Here is a 15,699-nt window from a genome sequence, read left to right as displayed (position 1 = left end):
AGGAGCTACTTCAGGTGATTTATAGTTACTTCAATGTAGTATTATGAGAGCTTGGGTCCAAATTTGAGTTAGTCATGTGTTTCAGTTTCTGATAAGTTATCGTCTTTTTAATTTATCATTCCTCCCCTGTCTCCCTCCAGCTCCACATCTTCTGCTCCTCACAGGTCTGATCTCTAGTGTATGTGAAGTATATACCCTTCCAATTTGATTTCCTTTATGTTTATTTAGAGATATGTGTATTTTTAAAAAAATATTTATTTTTGCATCGAAGAACTGGGGTGTAGGCCAGAGGTGCGGAATGGGGAGCAGAACAGGCAGATCTACTGAATACACTGCAGAGGGGAGCAGCAGGCGAGTCAGGAGAGGTCTGCTGCACCATGTGGGTCATCTCCCTGGCCGGGGAGTGAGCTAAGGTGCAGGGGAGGAAGTGTGATAGTGCTGAGACTTAACCCCCTAGGCCACCAGGAAGGCCTGAGATTTGTGTACCTGTGTTGCTATTTGGTCTGAAAATACAAGTGTTTTCCTGAGGTTCTATAGTTAGAAAGAGAAGATGTTTAGATTAACCCTGGTGTCCCTGATCCAGAAGTGGGGTGTGAACTGGGGAGTGAACCCCTGTGGGGTGCTACTCCTTCCCGCTGGCCATTTTCTGGGCAACTGCTCTGTGCCAATCAGGGCATCAAACATTCTATGGACAATGTTTCCTAGAATCCTCACCCTGAGGCGCTGCTTTGTCCCCAAGGAAACTATGACTCCGAACTCTAAAGTTTTGCAAAGATCACACGAATAGTGAAAAATCCAAATGGAAACAACTGAGGTCTATCTTATTCCAAAGTCAAAACTCTAGTCCATTGAATTAATTCCACTTCTGGCATCATTATTAGAACTTCAGGAATTTGCAGTGAAATTTTTGGGGCCAGCTATGTGGTCACTCTGCTCTATGAAACCATTTATAGTTTCTAAAATTCATCGAGTGACACATACAGCCCAAAGAGGTAAAAGCTATAAACGTCCAGACAAATGGCTCAATCTTACTTGTGCATCTCACGCAAGCGCTGGATCCAGTCAGACAAAGTGCCATTGGGTGAGAAGTTCCGATGACGATGGCCAGAGTCTCCACCCACCATCACCATCTCTGGTTTTGTGGACTTTACTTCCGAGCTGGCCTCCTGTCAAGGTTATGACAATTACCTGGTGGAATAATCCAGCTCAAGTCATTTTAGGTTTGGAATCCAGCTAATGTAAGGTCGTTTGAGCATTTTGTAGAGCAACTGAGATTGTTCAACCTTCCTCTTAGAGATGGATTTGTGGGAGAAACGTCCTGAGCTCAAGGTTGTCCCTGAACTTGAATCAGCTGGGACAGTCCCTGTGGCTCTAGGGAAAAGCTAGCCTTGCCCGAGAGAACACGCTCCAGCAGAGGCTCATTACCTCATCTTCTCCACACCCCTGAGGGATTAGACCAAATCTTATGGGATGTTGTGGCGACTCCTAGGTCTTGTTGGTCTCAAAGCTCATTTGTAGTTTCTGTAAGAAATGAACTCGCTCCTCTCTGCCTGTGGCCCTGGCCCATTAGTCGGTGGTGCAGGCACTGGATATGTATCCGAGGACTCTGCTGGTCGCCTTGTGCCGCGTCCTCCCTCACACCCTACGACAGCTCTCATGTCAGGATCTAACCTCTGTGCATTGTTTGCACGGAGTTTCATCAGGAATCATGTTTATTCACTCAGGCAAGAATGAGGCTGAGGTCGCCTAAATGTTTGACTGTGCCATTGAGTTGCTTGTTAGTTCTCACTCCTCCAAACACTATTTTTGTCAGTTTGTGTAGGTAGCTCTCTGTGACTGTTCCAGCCTCATCTCTTTTCTGTTCTCTGAAATGTACATTCTCTTTATGAGAACCACACAGTTTGGTGTTAATTCCACTTTTCTCACATTATCTGTGACTGTTCCTTGGTGATTAGTCTCATTTCCCAGTTAGATCCTGATTTTCTGAGGACCCGGTCTTGCTCCTCCTGGTAACTGTGATCTTCTCAGCATGCCTGCCTCTCCTGCCTTCTGCTTCCATCCGCTCTTTGATGTACAAGCAGAGCTCTTTCAGCAAGAGGGGCCTCAGAGAGACTGTATGCCCCATTCACTCCAAAATAACACATCAGGATAAAATGCTTTGTAATTAGCAAGCGTTCAGCCGAGCCAGGGTGGTTTTGCTACTGCAGAAGAGTGATGAGGCAAGAATATATTACAAGGAAGGGAGGCAACCGCAGATCAGGGCTTCTGGCAGCATCAGGAATTAATTCTATCTTCCAGTGCAGTTTTGGAGAGTATTGATTATTATTTCCTGTAATTAAATATCTATTAAAATAATGTATGGTAAGAGTATGTGTACTGTATTGCAAATGCTTCCTGGTATAGGCAGTAGAGGAACTACCGTAACAAGCAGAGGAAATGGGGAGAGAATATGCTGATCATGATAATATTCCATTAAATATCTCCTAGGGAACTTGCACAAGTGGGTGATTATGTAGTATTTATTGATTTTCTCCCTTTGTCACAGATTGGTGGGGTCTTGACTACTTTTATGTATGACCCAATTACTGATTTGTTGTTATTATTAATATTAAACATTTGACCTATAACTTTAGGACTTTTGGGGAGCAATGTATCTTAGGTTGAGTTCCTTAAAAAAAGAGTCTAGATGTAGGATTGTTTTTCTGACCTTGGGTGCGACCTCCTAGGTATTTCTGGGAGAAGTGAGTCTCTTTCCTGAAGGGAATACTCCAGAGAATACTGTCACCCAGCAACTGCAGGTGTCTCTGCTGTCTCGGCAACTGGTAGCCAAGAATACTCAATGCGGAAAGGGTAGTTTATTCAGTAAATAGCTTGGGAAACTAGACAACCCAATGCAGAAAATGAAGCTGAACCCCAGCTCACATCACTCACAAAAATTTACTCAAAATGGGTTTAAGACGTAAACAAAAGACCAGAAATCGTAAAGCTTTTATTTATTTTTTATTTTTATTTATACAAGCACTGGGTACAGTCAGAAGCGTGGGAGAGTGAGAGAATTCACCAGAGCCAGAGCAAGGAGCAGAGCAAGCAGAAGGACCAAAGTACACTGCTGAGGGGAGCAGTGGGCGGCAGGAGAGGTCTGCGTGCTATGTGGGACCCTCCTCTGGTGGCCGGGGGGCAGCCGGGGATCGAACTGGTGCTGCAGAGGCTGCAGGCAGCTTCGCAACACAGCGCTCAACCGCTGCACCACCGGGGAGGGCCTCATAAAGCTTTTAGAAGAAAACATAAGGGATAAGGCCCTAAACAACTTTCTTGGCTTTTTGTTTTTGCATTTGACACCAAAATCAAAGGCAACAAAACCAAAAAGTCAGCCAGTGAGATTATATAAAAGCATTGATTGGTAGGAATGTAACTTGGTTCATTCACTGTGGAAAACAGTATGGAGGTACCTAAAAAATTTGAAAATAGAACTAACATGTGATCCAGTAATTTTATTTCTGGGCATATATCCAAAGAAGTAAGAACAGGTATTGAAGAGATAGCTGTACAAGAACAGGTTATTGAAGAGAAAGCTGTTATTGTAGCATTATTTGCAGTTGTCATGATATGTAAACAACCTGTGTCTGTCGATCAATGAGCTGATAAAGAAGATGTAATATATGTACAATTCAGTCATGAGAAACAGGGAAATCTTGCCACTTGTGACATCATGGATAGATCTTCAGGGCAATGTTTAGTGAGGTAAGTCAGGCAGAGAAAGACAAATGCTCTATGATTTCTTTAATACAAATATACATGAAGTATTCTGTACATTAAAGCTGCTAAGAGACTAGAACTTGAATGTTCTCACCACAAAAAAGAAACAATAATAATGTGATCTGATGGAGATAGTAGCTTACAATAAATATGATGGTCATATTGCAATGTAGTAATGTATTAAATCATGTACATTTTAATACAATGTTATCTATCAATTATATTCAATAAAAAGAGAAAGACTGTTCTGATGACATTATTTGTCTTCCTGGGACAAATCAAGCTGACTAGATCCAGATCAAGGGTTTTCATGAGTCAACAAATTTTATCTTTTAGTTCTTCAATAAAGCTGATTGGGTATTTTACCAATTTCAACTGAGAAAAGTCTGATGCCAACTTTGAGATATTTTCTGTATTTGTGTAGGCAGTGAAAAGCCTAAGAGAATATATACCAAGGTGTCAAAATGAATATCACTGGAGACTGTGAAAGGATGCCATTTCATAATCTTTGTGGAGATTTGTTAGAAAAAGTACACATTACTAGAAATAAAATGTTTCTAGTATAATAAGAAGGATTAAAGGGTGAAAGCTTCCAAGACAATCTGGATAGTAGGTAGGAGAGAGGACAATTAACCTGCTTGACATAAAAGCTTACTATAAAACTGTAATCGTTCAAATAGCACTTTTCAGATATAACAATTGGTTGATCAATGGAAAGAATGACAAAGTTCAGAAAAATATCCAAATATATACGAGAGCATAATAAAGGGGGGTAGTTTACAGCAGTGAGAAAGAAACATTTATTGACTCACTGATGGGGGAACAATTGGTTAACTGCGTGGGAAGATAAATTTGAGCCGTATTTCACAGCTTATATCAAAACAAATTGCAGATACATCAAATGTTATAAAGAAAATCGAGGTGATTTGTCAGCTGTCAGAAAGTGAACTGTAGTTTTTTTTTTTTTTTGGTTGTTGTTGAGGTGACATTGTTTACAACATTGTTCGTGTTTTAGTGGTATAAGACTGTCTCCTTCAGTTGCTGTTATCACACCACACCCACCACCAAAGCACCCATAATCTATCACCCTAGTCCATTATTTACCTCCCCACTTAGTTCTTGCTCCCTTCCCCCTCCCCTCTGGTAGCCTCTGTTCTAAAGTCTGATTTCTAGGGTTTGTTATTAGTTTGACTTTATCTGACCCTTTATTTTGTTTCTCTATATTCCACATGTGAGTGATCCATCTGGTATTTAACTTTTTCCTTGAGATTGTTCAAATGCATGTGGTACATCAGAAGAGGACAATCTTAGCAACTCTGTGGCAAGTTTGGAAGGAAGATTTTCTTCTGTGACCTAGACTGTTAGGGTTGAGTGTCTCTGCACCCAGTGTTCCATGGTGCCAACATGGTGAGGTCTCACTACCTTACTGCAGTCACCTGTAGCTCCTCTCTTTTCAGTAACTTTACAACAGATAACATTTTTGTGCTAATTCATCCCAATGGAACAGTATAAAAATAGCATATAAGAAGCCAACTATGGATTTGAGGGAGGGGCCAAAACCAGGGAGGGGTGAGCACAAGGGACTATGGTGATGGATCATGTGGGCTGTGGTGGTGGGAGAACTATGGAGACCACCCTTCAGGGGAAAAACCAAATACTGTCTAAAAAGGAACAAGGATGTAAGAAAACAAACACATTTAGAAAACAATAGTATATGAACTTCGATTCTGATGAAAAGACATGTGTAAATGTCTATAGAAGAGCTCCCTGGAAGGACATTTATCACACCAGGCTCTTTTCTGAGTGCTCCCTGAGTGCTCTTCCAGCCGCCATATCCTAGCTGCCATGTCCTTGCCGCCATGTCCATCTCCAAGGTGGGTGTGAGAAGTGGCCCGACTTGCTGGAATCCACAAGGCATTGGCCACCAGAACTCCTGCCCTTCCCTCCAGCTGCTAACAGCTGGCGTCAGTGATGTGATTATGGTGCTCTGAATGTCCTCCTTTATGCTGTTTTGACATTGAGCAAATTTTCTACCACAGATAAATTGTATTTAAAGTCAGCTACCTGAAGCCAGCCGTGCAGGATGGTGGGTAAGTGTGCCTGGTTCCAATCTCAGCTTCCCCCTCCTACTCCGTGACCATTGTCCTTCCGCGCCTTGGTTTCCTCACTGGTCGGGTAGACTAATAATAGCTCCTGTGAGGAGTCAATGGATGAAACGCAGATAAACCTGATAAGGTGTCCGGGCACGGCTCTATGCCCTTTGTATATAGATAATTGATATTAGATAGTCAATGAATAAGCAAGCTGTGGCACATCACAGGGTCGCTGTCTCTCAGGTGCCCCATAAACAAGATGGATCAGAAAGGGTCACGACTCCTCAGAGGGCAGAATGTGGAGGTATCTTCCCTCTCCCCCAAATGAGGTTAAATTGGGGGGGGCAGGGGTTTGCCGGCAGGAAAGATTGACTGGGGAGGAAGTGAGAGCTAACTTTGCAGAAGCCCTTTTCTGAGGGTGTCTCTCCTCTGGGGACAGAGCAGCCTAATTAGCAGCTTAGGGCCTGATTAGAAGCCCAATCAGTGGCAAATCCCCCGCCCGGTCTTCTAATTGTCTTCCTGCAGTGCCCGGAATGGGGCAGCTCCCGGCACCTTTTAATGGGCGCTCTGGTGGATGTTGTGATGAGAGCTACAGGTGTGGAGGTCTGTTCCTCTGGCCCCCCGGAGCCCCACTTGGCTGGGTTGGGGCAGGACGGCTGGTCCTGCTGGAGGTAAGTGTGGCCAGAGCTGATCAGCGGGACAATGAAACGCAGTCCCGTCCAGATTCAAAACACACTTGACAACCTGAATCTTGACTTTGGTCTGAAACAGGTTTCTATCTTTTCTTTAGAGAGTAGGGTCAAAGCCAGCGTGGTTTTCTGGGGAGCACAAGGTGCTGGGAGTCACCAGTTCCTTCTGCGGTAATGTGCCTGCCGCCAGGCCTCACAGTTCTCCCCCCCCCACCCACTACCACCCCGTTTTCTCCTTTGACACTTTGCCTAACCTCTCATTTAGTTATTATATATATTTTCTACATCACTGATCATTTTTGTGCAATGTATGCTTTCTCCTCTCAGGTGTCATCCCCATACGATTCCCGTCACCCATTCTCCTGTCAACCATCACCAACCATAGTCCCTTGTGCTCTTTCCTCCCCTGTTTTGATCCCTCTGCCTCCTCCCCGCCCCCCCCACAGGTCTCTGATTTACAGCTGCCTGCTAATTATTTTTTGTTATTGTTATTTTTTTCCTGATCCCTTATTTGGTTCCCCTGGATTCCTCCTATAAGTGAAGCCATCTGATATTTTTCTTTCTTGCTGGCTTAATCCCTTCTAACTCCATCCATGTTGCTGTGAATGGCATGAGTTTATCTTTTTTGATTGCTGAATAGTATTCATTGTGTATAGAAACCACATCTTCTTGATCCAGTCACCTATTTTCACCCCCTTCATTTATTAATGGCTTCTAGTTTCTTCAGTGTTTAACTCTGCTGATCTGTCTGCCATGTGAAATGTCTAATAGCTGTCCATTCTGACGTGTTTGACACACAATTCTCTCCAGTTTGCTGTGAGTGGTAGCACTTAGAGCTGTTGGCTTCACTTCACTCCTGCAGTGACTCGAGGTTCTCAGCATCCCAGGGCCTCAGTTCCTCACCTCTGACACGACTGACAAGGCCTTTCCCACCTGTTTCAGGTGATTGTCTACAGACTCAGAAGAGACCAGGCAGGGGAGGCCGCATGGAAAACTAGCAAGGTTCTTAGACCCTAAGAGGCCTACAGGAGGCCAGACAGGGAGCGACCAGCAGCTCCCATTACATCCCTGGCAGGTGTTTGGGGTGTGATGGTGCTGATATCGTCGAGGGAGCTGGAAGCCAGAGGCAGGTGCAGAAACAGAGCAGGCTCCTTTGCGGGAGAGTCACTCCTCCATCACTGAAATTATTTAAGTTCCGTAAACGTGTCTGGTCAGGAAGGGTCACCGCTAGCTCAAAGATGAGCCACCAGCGGAGCTCTGGAAAGGATTTCTGCTGTGGGTGGAAGGTAACTCAGATTCCTGCAGTTCCAGGCCATTAACTGATTGCTGACGCCACTTGGCTGAGCTGCCCCTAAGGCGTGGACTCTGCTAGGACTGTTAGATGGCGCTGACTTTGGGAGAAGCTTGAAAGGGGCTGGGGTGGGGCTGGGGGAAGACCCTCATCCAGAGCTAGAGACCCGATGTTCACCCTCATGCTTTATAAAGCTGGCTCTGTCCAGGTTCCTCCGTCACCACCTGCTTCCTGCTCCCAAGCCCTCCTAGAAGGCAGTTCTCACCACTCTGAGCAGTGGAGAGCTCGCGCAATTACGGGCATCAGAAGAGCTATGCTAAGACTCCGAGAAGGAGGAGCAGCCCACGGGGGAGAGGGGTGTCTACTGAGGATGCAGCAGGTGTGGGATCCAGTCCTCCCAGCCTTGTCCGGGGGCTGTTTGCTTTTAGCAAGACGCTCCTCACCTTGGGGGCCTCTTTTCCTTCTCTTGTACCTCCTTTGTTTGCTGAGGCTTTAGAAGCTCCTTTAAATTCCAAGATGCTCCTGCACACTCAGTGCGGGCAAAAGCTAGGCTGGACGAACAGGCGGGCATTGGTGGAGGAGAAGCATAGGAGATTCGAGGCCAGCATAGGGGTGGACTGGACGCCCTTTGGGAAGTGTATTAAGGGGCACAAAAGGAGGACTTCATTTTTTCAGGTCTTTTCCATCCCAGCCGCCATCTTCAGGGGGTGTCTGCATCTCCTAGGAACATGGGGTGAGGGGCTGGGAAGAGCTCTGAGTCCCCTTTCTGGCTGCTTCCTTCCCAGCTGCGTGGTCCTCGGACAAGGCAGCCGACCTGCAGTCCTCCTGTCCTCGTCGGAACAGGATCTGCGAGCCTCAGCTGCGAACCAGAGGGGATACGTGGGAGTCCAGGTTCCTAAAGGAGGGTTCGTGGAATTGTCATTTTGGGGAGAGCGGGATTTCCACCTTCCATTGTCTGCAACAGTCAACCTTTGCACACTCCTGTGAGGCAGGGCGTATTCTTGCCCATGTTCTAGATGAAAGAGCAGCCGTCCAGAGATTTCAAGCAACCGGCTGCGATTTGACCCCATTGTGGGAACTTCAAAGCCTTCTGGTTCCGCGACACCATGCTGGCTCTGCCTTTCTGCTATTTTCAGTGAAGCTTGAGAAGGATGTTTTTGGTCTTATGAGTTTTAATTCAACTAGAGAATTACTTAAGTTTTTTTTTTTTCAATTAAGTTTCTGAGGAAAAGGGGAACTCTTAAGACTCTATTTTCATCTCTAGATTAAGCTGCATCTTTACCTGAATACAAAGTGTGCCTGGAAGGAGCTACAGGTTTCCCCATTATCCGAAGGTAGGATTTCTTATTTGCTGTGGTTTGGTAGACTATTTTTTGGGGTCTAGGAATGTTATTGCCTTTACTTTATTTTTTAAAAATATTTGTTTTACTTATTTATGCATACAAGAGCTGGGGTGTAGGCCAGAGGTGCAGGGGGCGAGAGGATTCACCAGAGACAGAGTGGGGAGCAGAACAGGCGCATCAACTGAAATACGCTGCTGAGAGGAGTGGCAGGTGATATAGGAGAGATCTGCTGCACCATGTGGGTAGCTCTCTGGCCCGGGATATAACTTGTGCTGCAGTGGCTGGAGATAGCTTGATGGTGCAGAGACTTTAACCCCTCTGCCATCAGGGAGGCCCCTCTATTACCATTACTTTATATGGAAAATTGTTTGAACATTCCAAGGCCCTAAAAATCATCTGCAAAGTCATATGTAATAGGAACATTCTACTTTTGGATAGTGGGGTATGGGGGTGAGGGAACCTGCCTGTCTTTTCACCATGCATTTCGAGAACTCAAGTCTACCCTGGCATTTTGGGCAACAGTCAAAGCATCTTGTACCTCATTTCTTTATTCCTTTTTTCTCTTTAAGTCAGCACAAGCAGATGATGCCAGTTCTATTTTAGAGTCAGAGGATGAATCACTATCTTCTCTGTCCATGTAGGTCTATATATTCATCCTTACATCCCCAGTGTCCAGCATACTGTCTGCACAGGGTAAAAAGGCAGATCCTTTATAAATCTTTGCTGTACACTTCCAGCTGAGAGCAATGGCTACATATCTCTAGGCACATCAGACAATCTTTATACCTCACCATTTTTAAATAACTTTAAACCTGACTTGAAGGATCTAAGTGGATTCATTTTGCTGAGTTATATAAATACTCTTTAGAACCTTGCTTACATATATATTTCCACAGTATGTGCTATTATAAAGCTGGTGTCTGGGCACTTATAACTCTCTCTTCCAAGTGCAAACTTTTTACTTTTAGAATCATCTTCCCATATATTTTCTTGTTTGATCCGTAGTAGACTCTTGGCTTCTAGTCTGGTTCTTTTTCTGCTCAAAGATAACAGGTGGAGACTATTAAATACCAAAGCCTGCTGCACATTTTCTTCTCTGAAACCCCTGTTAATTTTCTGAGATTTATTGTGGACCTTGGTGAGCATTAACAATGTCAAAAAGCAGGTGATTTCAAGGTTTTCAACCTCAACATTGGAGTGTGTGAGCATTACATACCCTAGGTGTGTTGACTGTTGACTGATAGCAAAGTAAGGATGTGACTCTTAAGCAGACCTGACTAATGTGGGTGAAAGATATCCCAGAGTTACAGGGACCCACCAGGCCAGGCCTGAATGCAAGTGAAATGTTTCTGTGCTTGATCAACAAAGAGATAACAGGAGACTAGGAATGCTAAGTACTGCTATTGCTCCAGACCATGGAGCATGGTGGGTTCACGGAGGCATTAAGGATTCACTTTCTTTCTTTGCATCCTCATAAGTCAGCAATTTCAACTATTTTGTGGACCTTGAAAACAGAAAGCTGCTGCTTCAGTGTTCTGTTCACTAGATTTAGTTGATCTAAATCACCTGGGGCCAAATATTTTCCTTTGAGGCTCCATTGGTCCCCGATTCTTCTCTCTGCCTGGGAGTTGTTGTTTGTTTTCTCTAATTTCAACCATTCGGAAACTGGTTGGCTGTTCTATCTGGAATTGTCAATTATTTTGGACCAGTTCAGAAAGGCAGACAATGCATCACAGGGCAAGATGGAACTGTGGTTGGAAAGAACCAAATTTTCCAGTTTCTTGGAGGATCAGCAAACACTGGACAATCCCGGTTTTCTTAAAAAATGTTCCTTTCCATGCCCGTTGCAAAATGGACATGCTTGATGCTCAGAAAGTTCATAGTCAGGTGTGTTATGAGTTAGGAGATGCTCCATGTCGCTTGCTATCTTAGAATTTGGGTTGGGATTAAGGACACAGAAACATCAATCCCAAAGAACACCTGCACCCCTATGTTTATAGCAGCACTGTTTACAATAGCTCAGCTTTGGAAACAACCCAAATGCCCAAAAATAGATGACTGGATCAAGAAGATGTGGTACATATATACCATGGAATATTACTCAGCATTCAAAAAAGATAAACACATGCAATTTGCTGCAACATGGATGGCGCTGGAAGGGATCATGCTCAGCGAAATAAGCCAAAAAGAAAAAGAAAAATACCGGATGATCTCACTCATAGCAGGAATCTAGAAAACTTAAATAAGGGACCAGGAAAATGAATAACTATAAGAAAGTAAAAATCCAAATCAACAAAAAACTATGAACCAGAGACACTTTTAGGGGGGCGGGGGCGGGAGGGGAGGGATTGGGGTCAGAATGGGGGGCTGCAATTGTATGGGGAATATAACAATAAAATTTATAAAAAAAAAATAAAAAAAAAAAAAGAATTTGGGTTGGGATTTATGAAGATTTAGGGAACGGTTACAGTGGCACAGCCCTAGAGACCTCCCCAAGCTTCCCATTTTCTCTGGTGAGCAACTTCCTTCCTCCCTCTTCCTGGAATCAGTCTGGTTTAGGGTGAACTACTGTTTGTGCACTGTCTTTCCACCTGGCAAAGTCCTCCGGTGACATTGTTATTGGTCTGATGCTGATAGGGCTGCTCGTTTTGATTATCCGGGCATCTGGCAAACAAGTAATTTAATTTTGTATTTATTTATTCATCAAAACCTCTTTGCAGAAGAGATTTAAACTGGCTCATAAAAATGCATGACATGCAGCTCGATAAAATAAATTAAATATGAGGACTGAGATTTGAGCAAAGGGAAAATACAGGTAGGAGATGATAATGAGGAGCCAGGAGCGAGGTTGGTCCATGAGACTTTTGTCTTCTTACCACTTAAACCTGTGCTTGAGGTGGTGGTTCCTTGGTGGAAGCACAGTCCTCATTAGGGTTCCATCCTGATGGTAGCCCCGAGCTTCTCTTCCATCCTCCCATCCCTGAAGATAAGACGTGACAAATAGAGTTGATGCCACAAAAAAGGAGAACAGAGTTTCCAAGTCAGAATTGAGTTCCAAGTATTTAACTTATGCTACTTTTCTCCTTGCCCCAAAGTAGAGGGTAATGCTTGTAAAGCTGCTGTAGTTCTGGCTCACTGCTCGTTGACTCATGAGGGCCATACTTGGGGAGCAAAGCTTGGAATCCGGTAGATGTGGTTCAAATTCCAACTCATTATGTAATCCCTGCAAATCTCTTTCCCCCAGTTTATAAATTGGGATGTAACCATCTATCTGGTGAGAAGAAAATATGCTTTATGTAAAACACCTTGCATCTAATGCACAAAGAGTGTCATCAATGTCCTTCTTTGTTATTACTAATACACGCTCTTTCCATCTCTCTTGGACTTGTAAGAGGAGATGAGAGATCATTACACTGCAGAACAGAATGTAGCAGTGGGGGGTCCATTAGTCTAGGCTTCTGGCGTAAGGGCAGAGATGGAAGAGATGTTTAAGCTTACACAGTGCATCAGTGGTAGCCACTAGACTTGAATCCAGGTCCCCAGACACTGTTTCCAGCCTTCCTACTGTTCATCATACTCAATCGCCCCTCCTCCATCACGACACCCCCTGCCAAAGAAAACAGCTCCCCTCCCCCCCAGAGATCTAGGACTGTCTTTTAGTGATGGAGTGAAGTGGGAGTCCTGACTTGTGACTCCCCTGCTAGGGCTGCCTGAAGCTGGGCTATGCATCTTACTTCCCAGGGTCAACGTGCTGAGTCATAGTGTGGGGGAGCAGAACATACAGTGAGCCTGGAATCCTAAGTCCTGGTGCCATTTATAAGCTGTGGGGGAAGTTGGTTCAGCTTCTTTGAGCCTCATTTTACTCAACAATAAGGTGAGGATTAGTTAAATTTCTGAACAGCCTAGTGGTTGCAAAACCACTTTTGTAACAATGACGTGTATTGCCTGACTGTTCATGCTGTACTAGGCATGGAGCACGGGTTTCCATGAAAATAAAAGATGGTTACCAGATGGTTTTACTCATTTGCAGAACATAAATAACCAAAGAAAACAAACTGGCAAAGCACAACAAAAAATAATCCTTGGACGCTGTGAAACATACGCTGGTTACCTGTGGGCATGGGGGTAGGGAGGAGGGGTGAGGAGAGAGAAGGGGACAGGGCGTGTGTCCTGAGCTTGGTGGAGGGTCTGAAGCACTGAGCCCACAGAGGGGAGAAGCACTCCTCTCAAAATTGTGTCCTCGTGCAAATGGCCAATCAACAAAATCATAAGAAAACAGAGCCGTTTCCACCCACACAGTAAAATATCGCTTGAAAGTGACATCAGAAAAGACTTCTCTTACCTCTGCCAGGTGACTCTGCTCTTACTGTTATTATGTAGATGTGGAGACTGACACTCTAGAGGTCAACTACTTGGCTAAGGTCACACAAGTAGGAATTTGTTGTCTGCGTTTGGAACAAGCTGAGTGTCTGTTCAGGATCCATTTTCTTAGTGGTTATGTGGTGTAGTGGGGTTCCTGCTTGGCCTCCCCACTGAGTGGCCTTGTGCCACACGGTCTCCAGTGTCCATCTAAGGGGCTTCTCTTTCCACCAGGAGTGGCTTCGAAAGTGCTCGTGAGAGCTCCATGTATTTTGACTGGGAGCGAGTGGTCCACTGGTGAAGATGTGTGTCCTCATTTTCTCTTCCCTGTGCAAAAATGATGAGTGCAAGTAAGTGTGAATAGTTGCCTGACACCCCTAACATTTCTGCTCAGATGCCACTTTTTCAAAGTACCTTTTCCAATAGCCCTGTTTTAATATTCTCTCCTTGCTTCAGCCTTCCAGTTCTCCACATCCTGCTGAGTGTTTTTTTAAATAGTGTTTATCATCTTCTATCATGGTAGAAAATATACTTTAAAAGCCATATACATAATAGGCCTGGCTCTGCTAGAATGACTGCTTCATAACAGCAAAGATCCTTGTTTTTTTCCAAGCAACGAGAAGAGTGCCTGGCACACTGTAAGTTCTCAGTAGATTCTTATTGAATAAATAAGTGAATAGAGTCTTTCTCGTCATTTTCCCCCTCTTTGATCAGGATGATGTGTATGAATTCCTTTTAGAACACAGCAAGTCATTGTTTTGGTCAAAGGTCCTGATTAGATTAGCCTCTACAGGAAAAAAGGCCCTAAATATTTACATTATGAGGAATTCGGAGGTGGGGGCAGGGGCGCCAGATGCTGACCTTTATTTTAGTGAATCAGCCTTTGCCGAACATTGATGAAAGTTTTGTTTTCTTATTCATCTGCAATCCTATCAGATCATCCTCAAATTAGGTTTTTGTTTCAAGGATGGAAGGAGGACAAGAAGATTCACCTTTGAAGTCCACGTTCAGTATTTCCATTACCCCAAATTAGCAGCCCAAGATACAGAGACAAGATTGTCCAAACCCCTGGCAAGAATTCCATCTGTATTAAAGTTCTAAACTGGGTGTGGAGAACAACTTTGTCCCTTGAAGAGCTGTACGAGCTAATTCTGAAATGGTTTGATTCATGTATCTCAAGGACTGATAATGATCTGGCTTTTAAAAAAATGGGACAGGTTCTTTGGAATTAGAGGAGTGCTTGGAAACCAGGCCAGGCTGCTTGGCAGGAACAGAAAGGAAGAAGAAACTTGGCAGACAACAGGTTACAGAGGTTCTAACGGGGCTTGCTCTTCACGGCTCACTGTCTTGCATCCAAATACATCAAACATAACTGCAAAGAAAGATAGAGTTGATATTGGGACTCCAGGAGGCCATGGACTCAGAGATAAGATTCCAGCATGTCCATGAACCAAAGAGCACATTGCTCACAGTATTGTAGAATCGAGAAACAATAATTCTAAGAGTGTGAGTCAGACCTTGTACTAGCGTGTCAGTTATGTCCTTCACACGAATATTGTGTCTTTGGTGTTGAAATCCCGAGGTCGAGAAAAGTGAATTAACTTGCCCCAAGTCTCTACAGGTTGAACTAGGTCTGATGTCAACATCCATGTCCTAACACTATACCACTAGGGTTTTTCCAACAGTGATGTTCTCTGGCTCTGCAGAGCTGATGAAAATTTCCAAAGGGAAATCTGTTTCAAGTTTTTAAATGCTCCAGGAACTAAGTTCTAGTGCTAGAGTTGTCTCTCTACTGTGGAATCTTGAACTAGTCACTTAAGTGCTTTAGCCCTCACCTTCTCTCCAAGATGAGATGAACAATTTGCCCTTCCAAAGATTTTGGAAAGATCAAATGAAATCAAGCTTATATAAAACAATGTAAAGTCCATGACTTACAGAAAGGAGATGGAAGAGTTTCATCCAATGTGCACCACAGAATTGGCCATGGCCCCAGCATAGGCCCCAGCTGCTGGCCACAGGCAGGTCTGGATGTCATGGCGATGGCACAGAGGAAGGGGTTACACACAGCCACGGAAGGTCATAAGCCAAACAAGTTTTACTCACCTTAATTTATCTCCGGGCTGACTTTCTTCTTTTTTTTCTAAATTTCAGTGGACAGCCCAGGATCC

Source organism: Talpa europaea, assembly GCF_964194135.1.
Source record: "Talpa europaea genome assembly, chromosome: 1".
Classification (NCBI taxonomy): Eukaryota; Metazoa; Chordata; class Mammalia; order Eulipotyphla; family Talpidae; genus Talpa; species Talpa europaea.
This window is presented reverse-complemented; position numbering follows the sequence as displayed.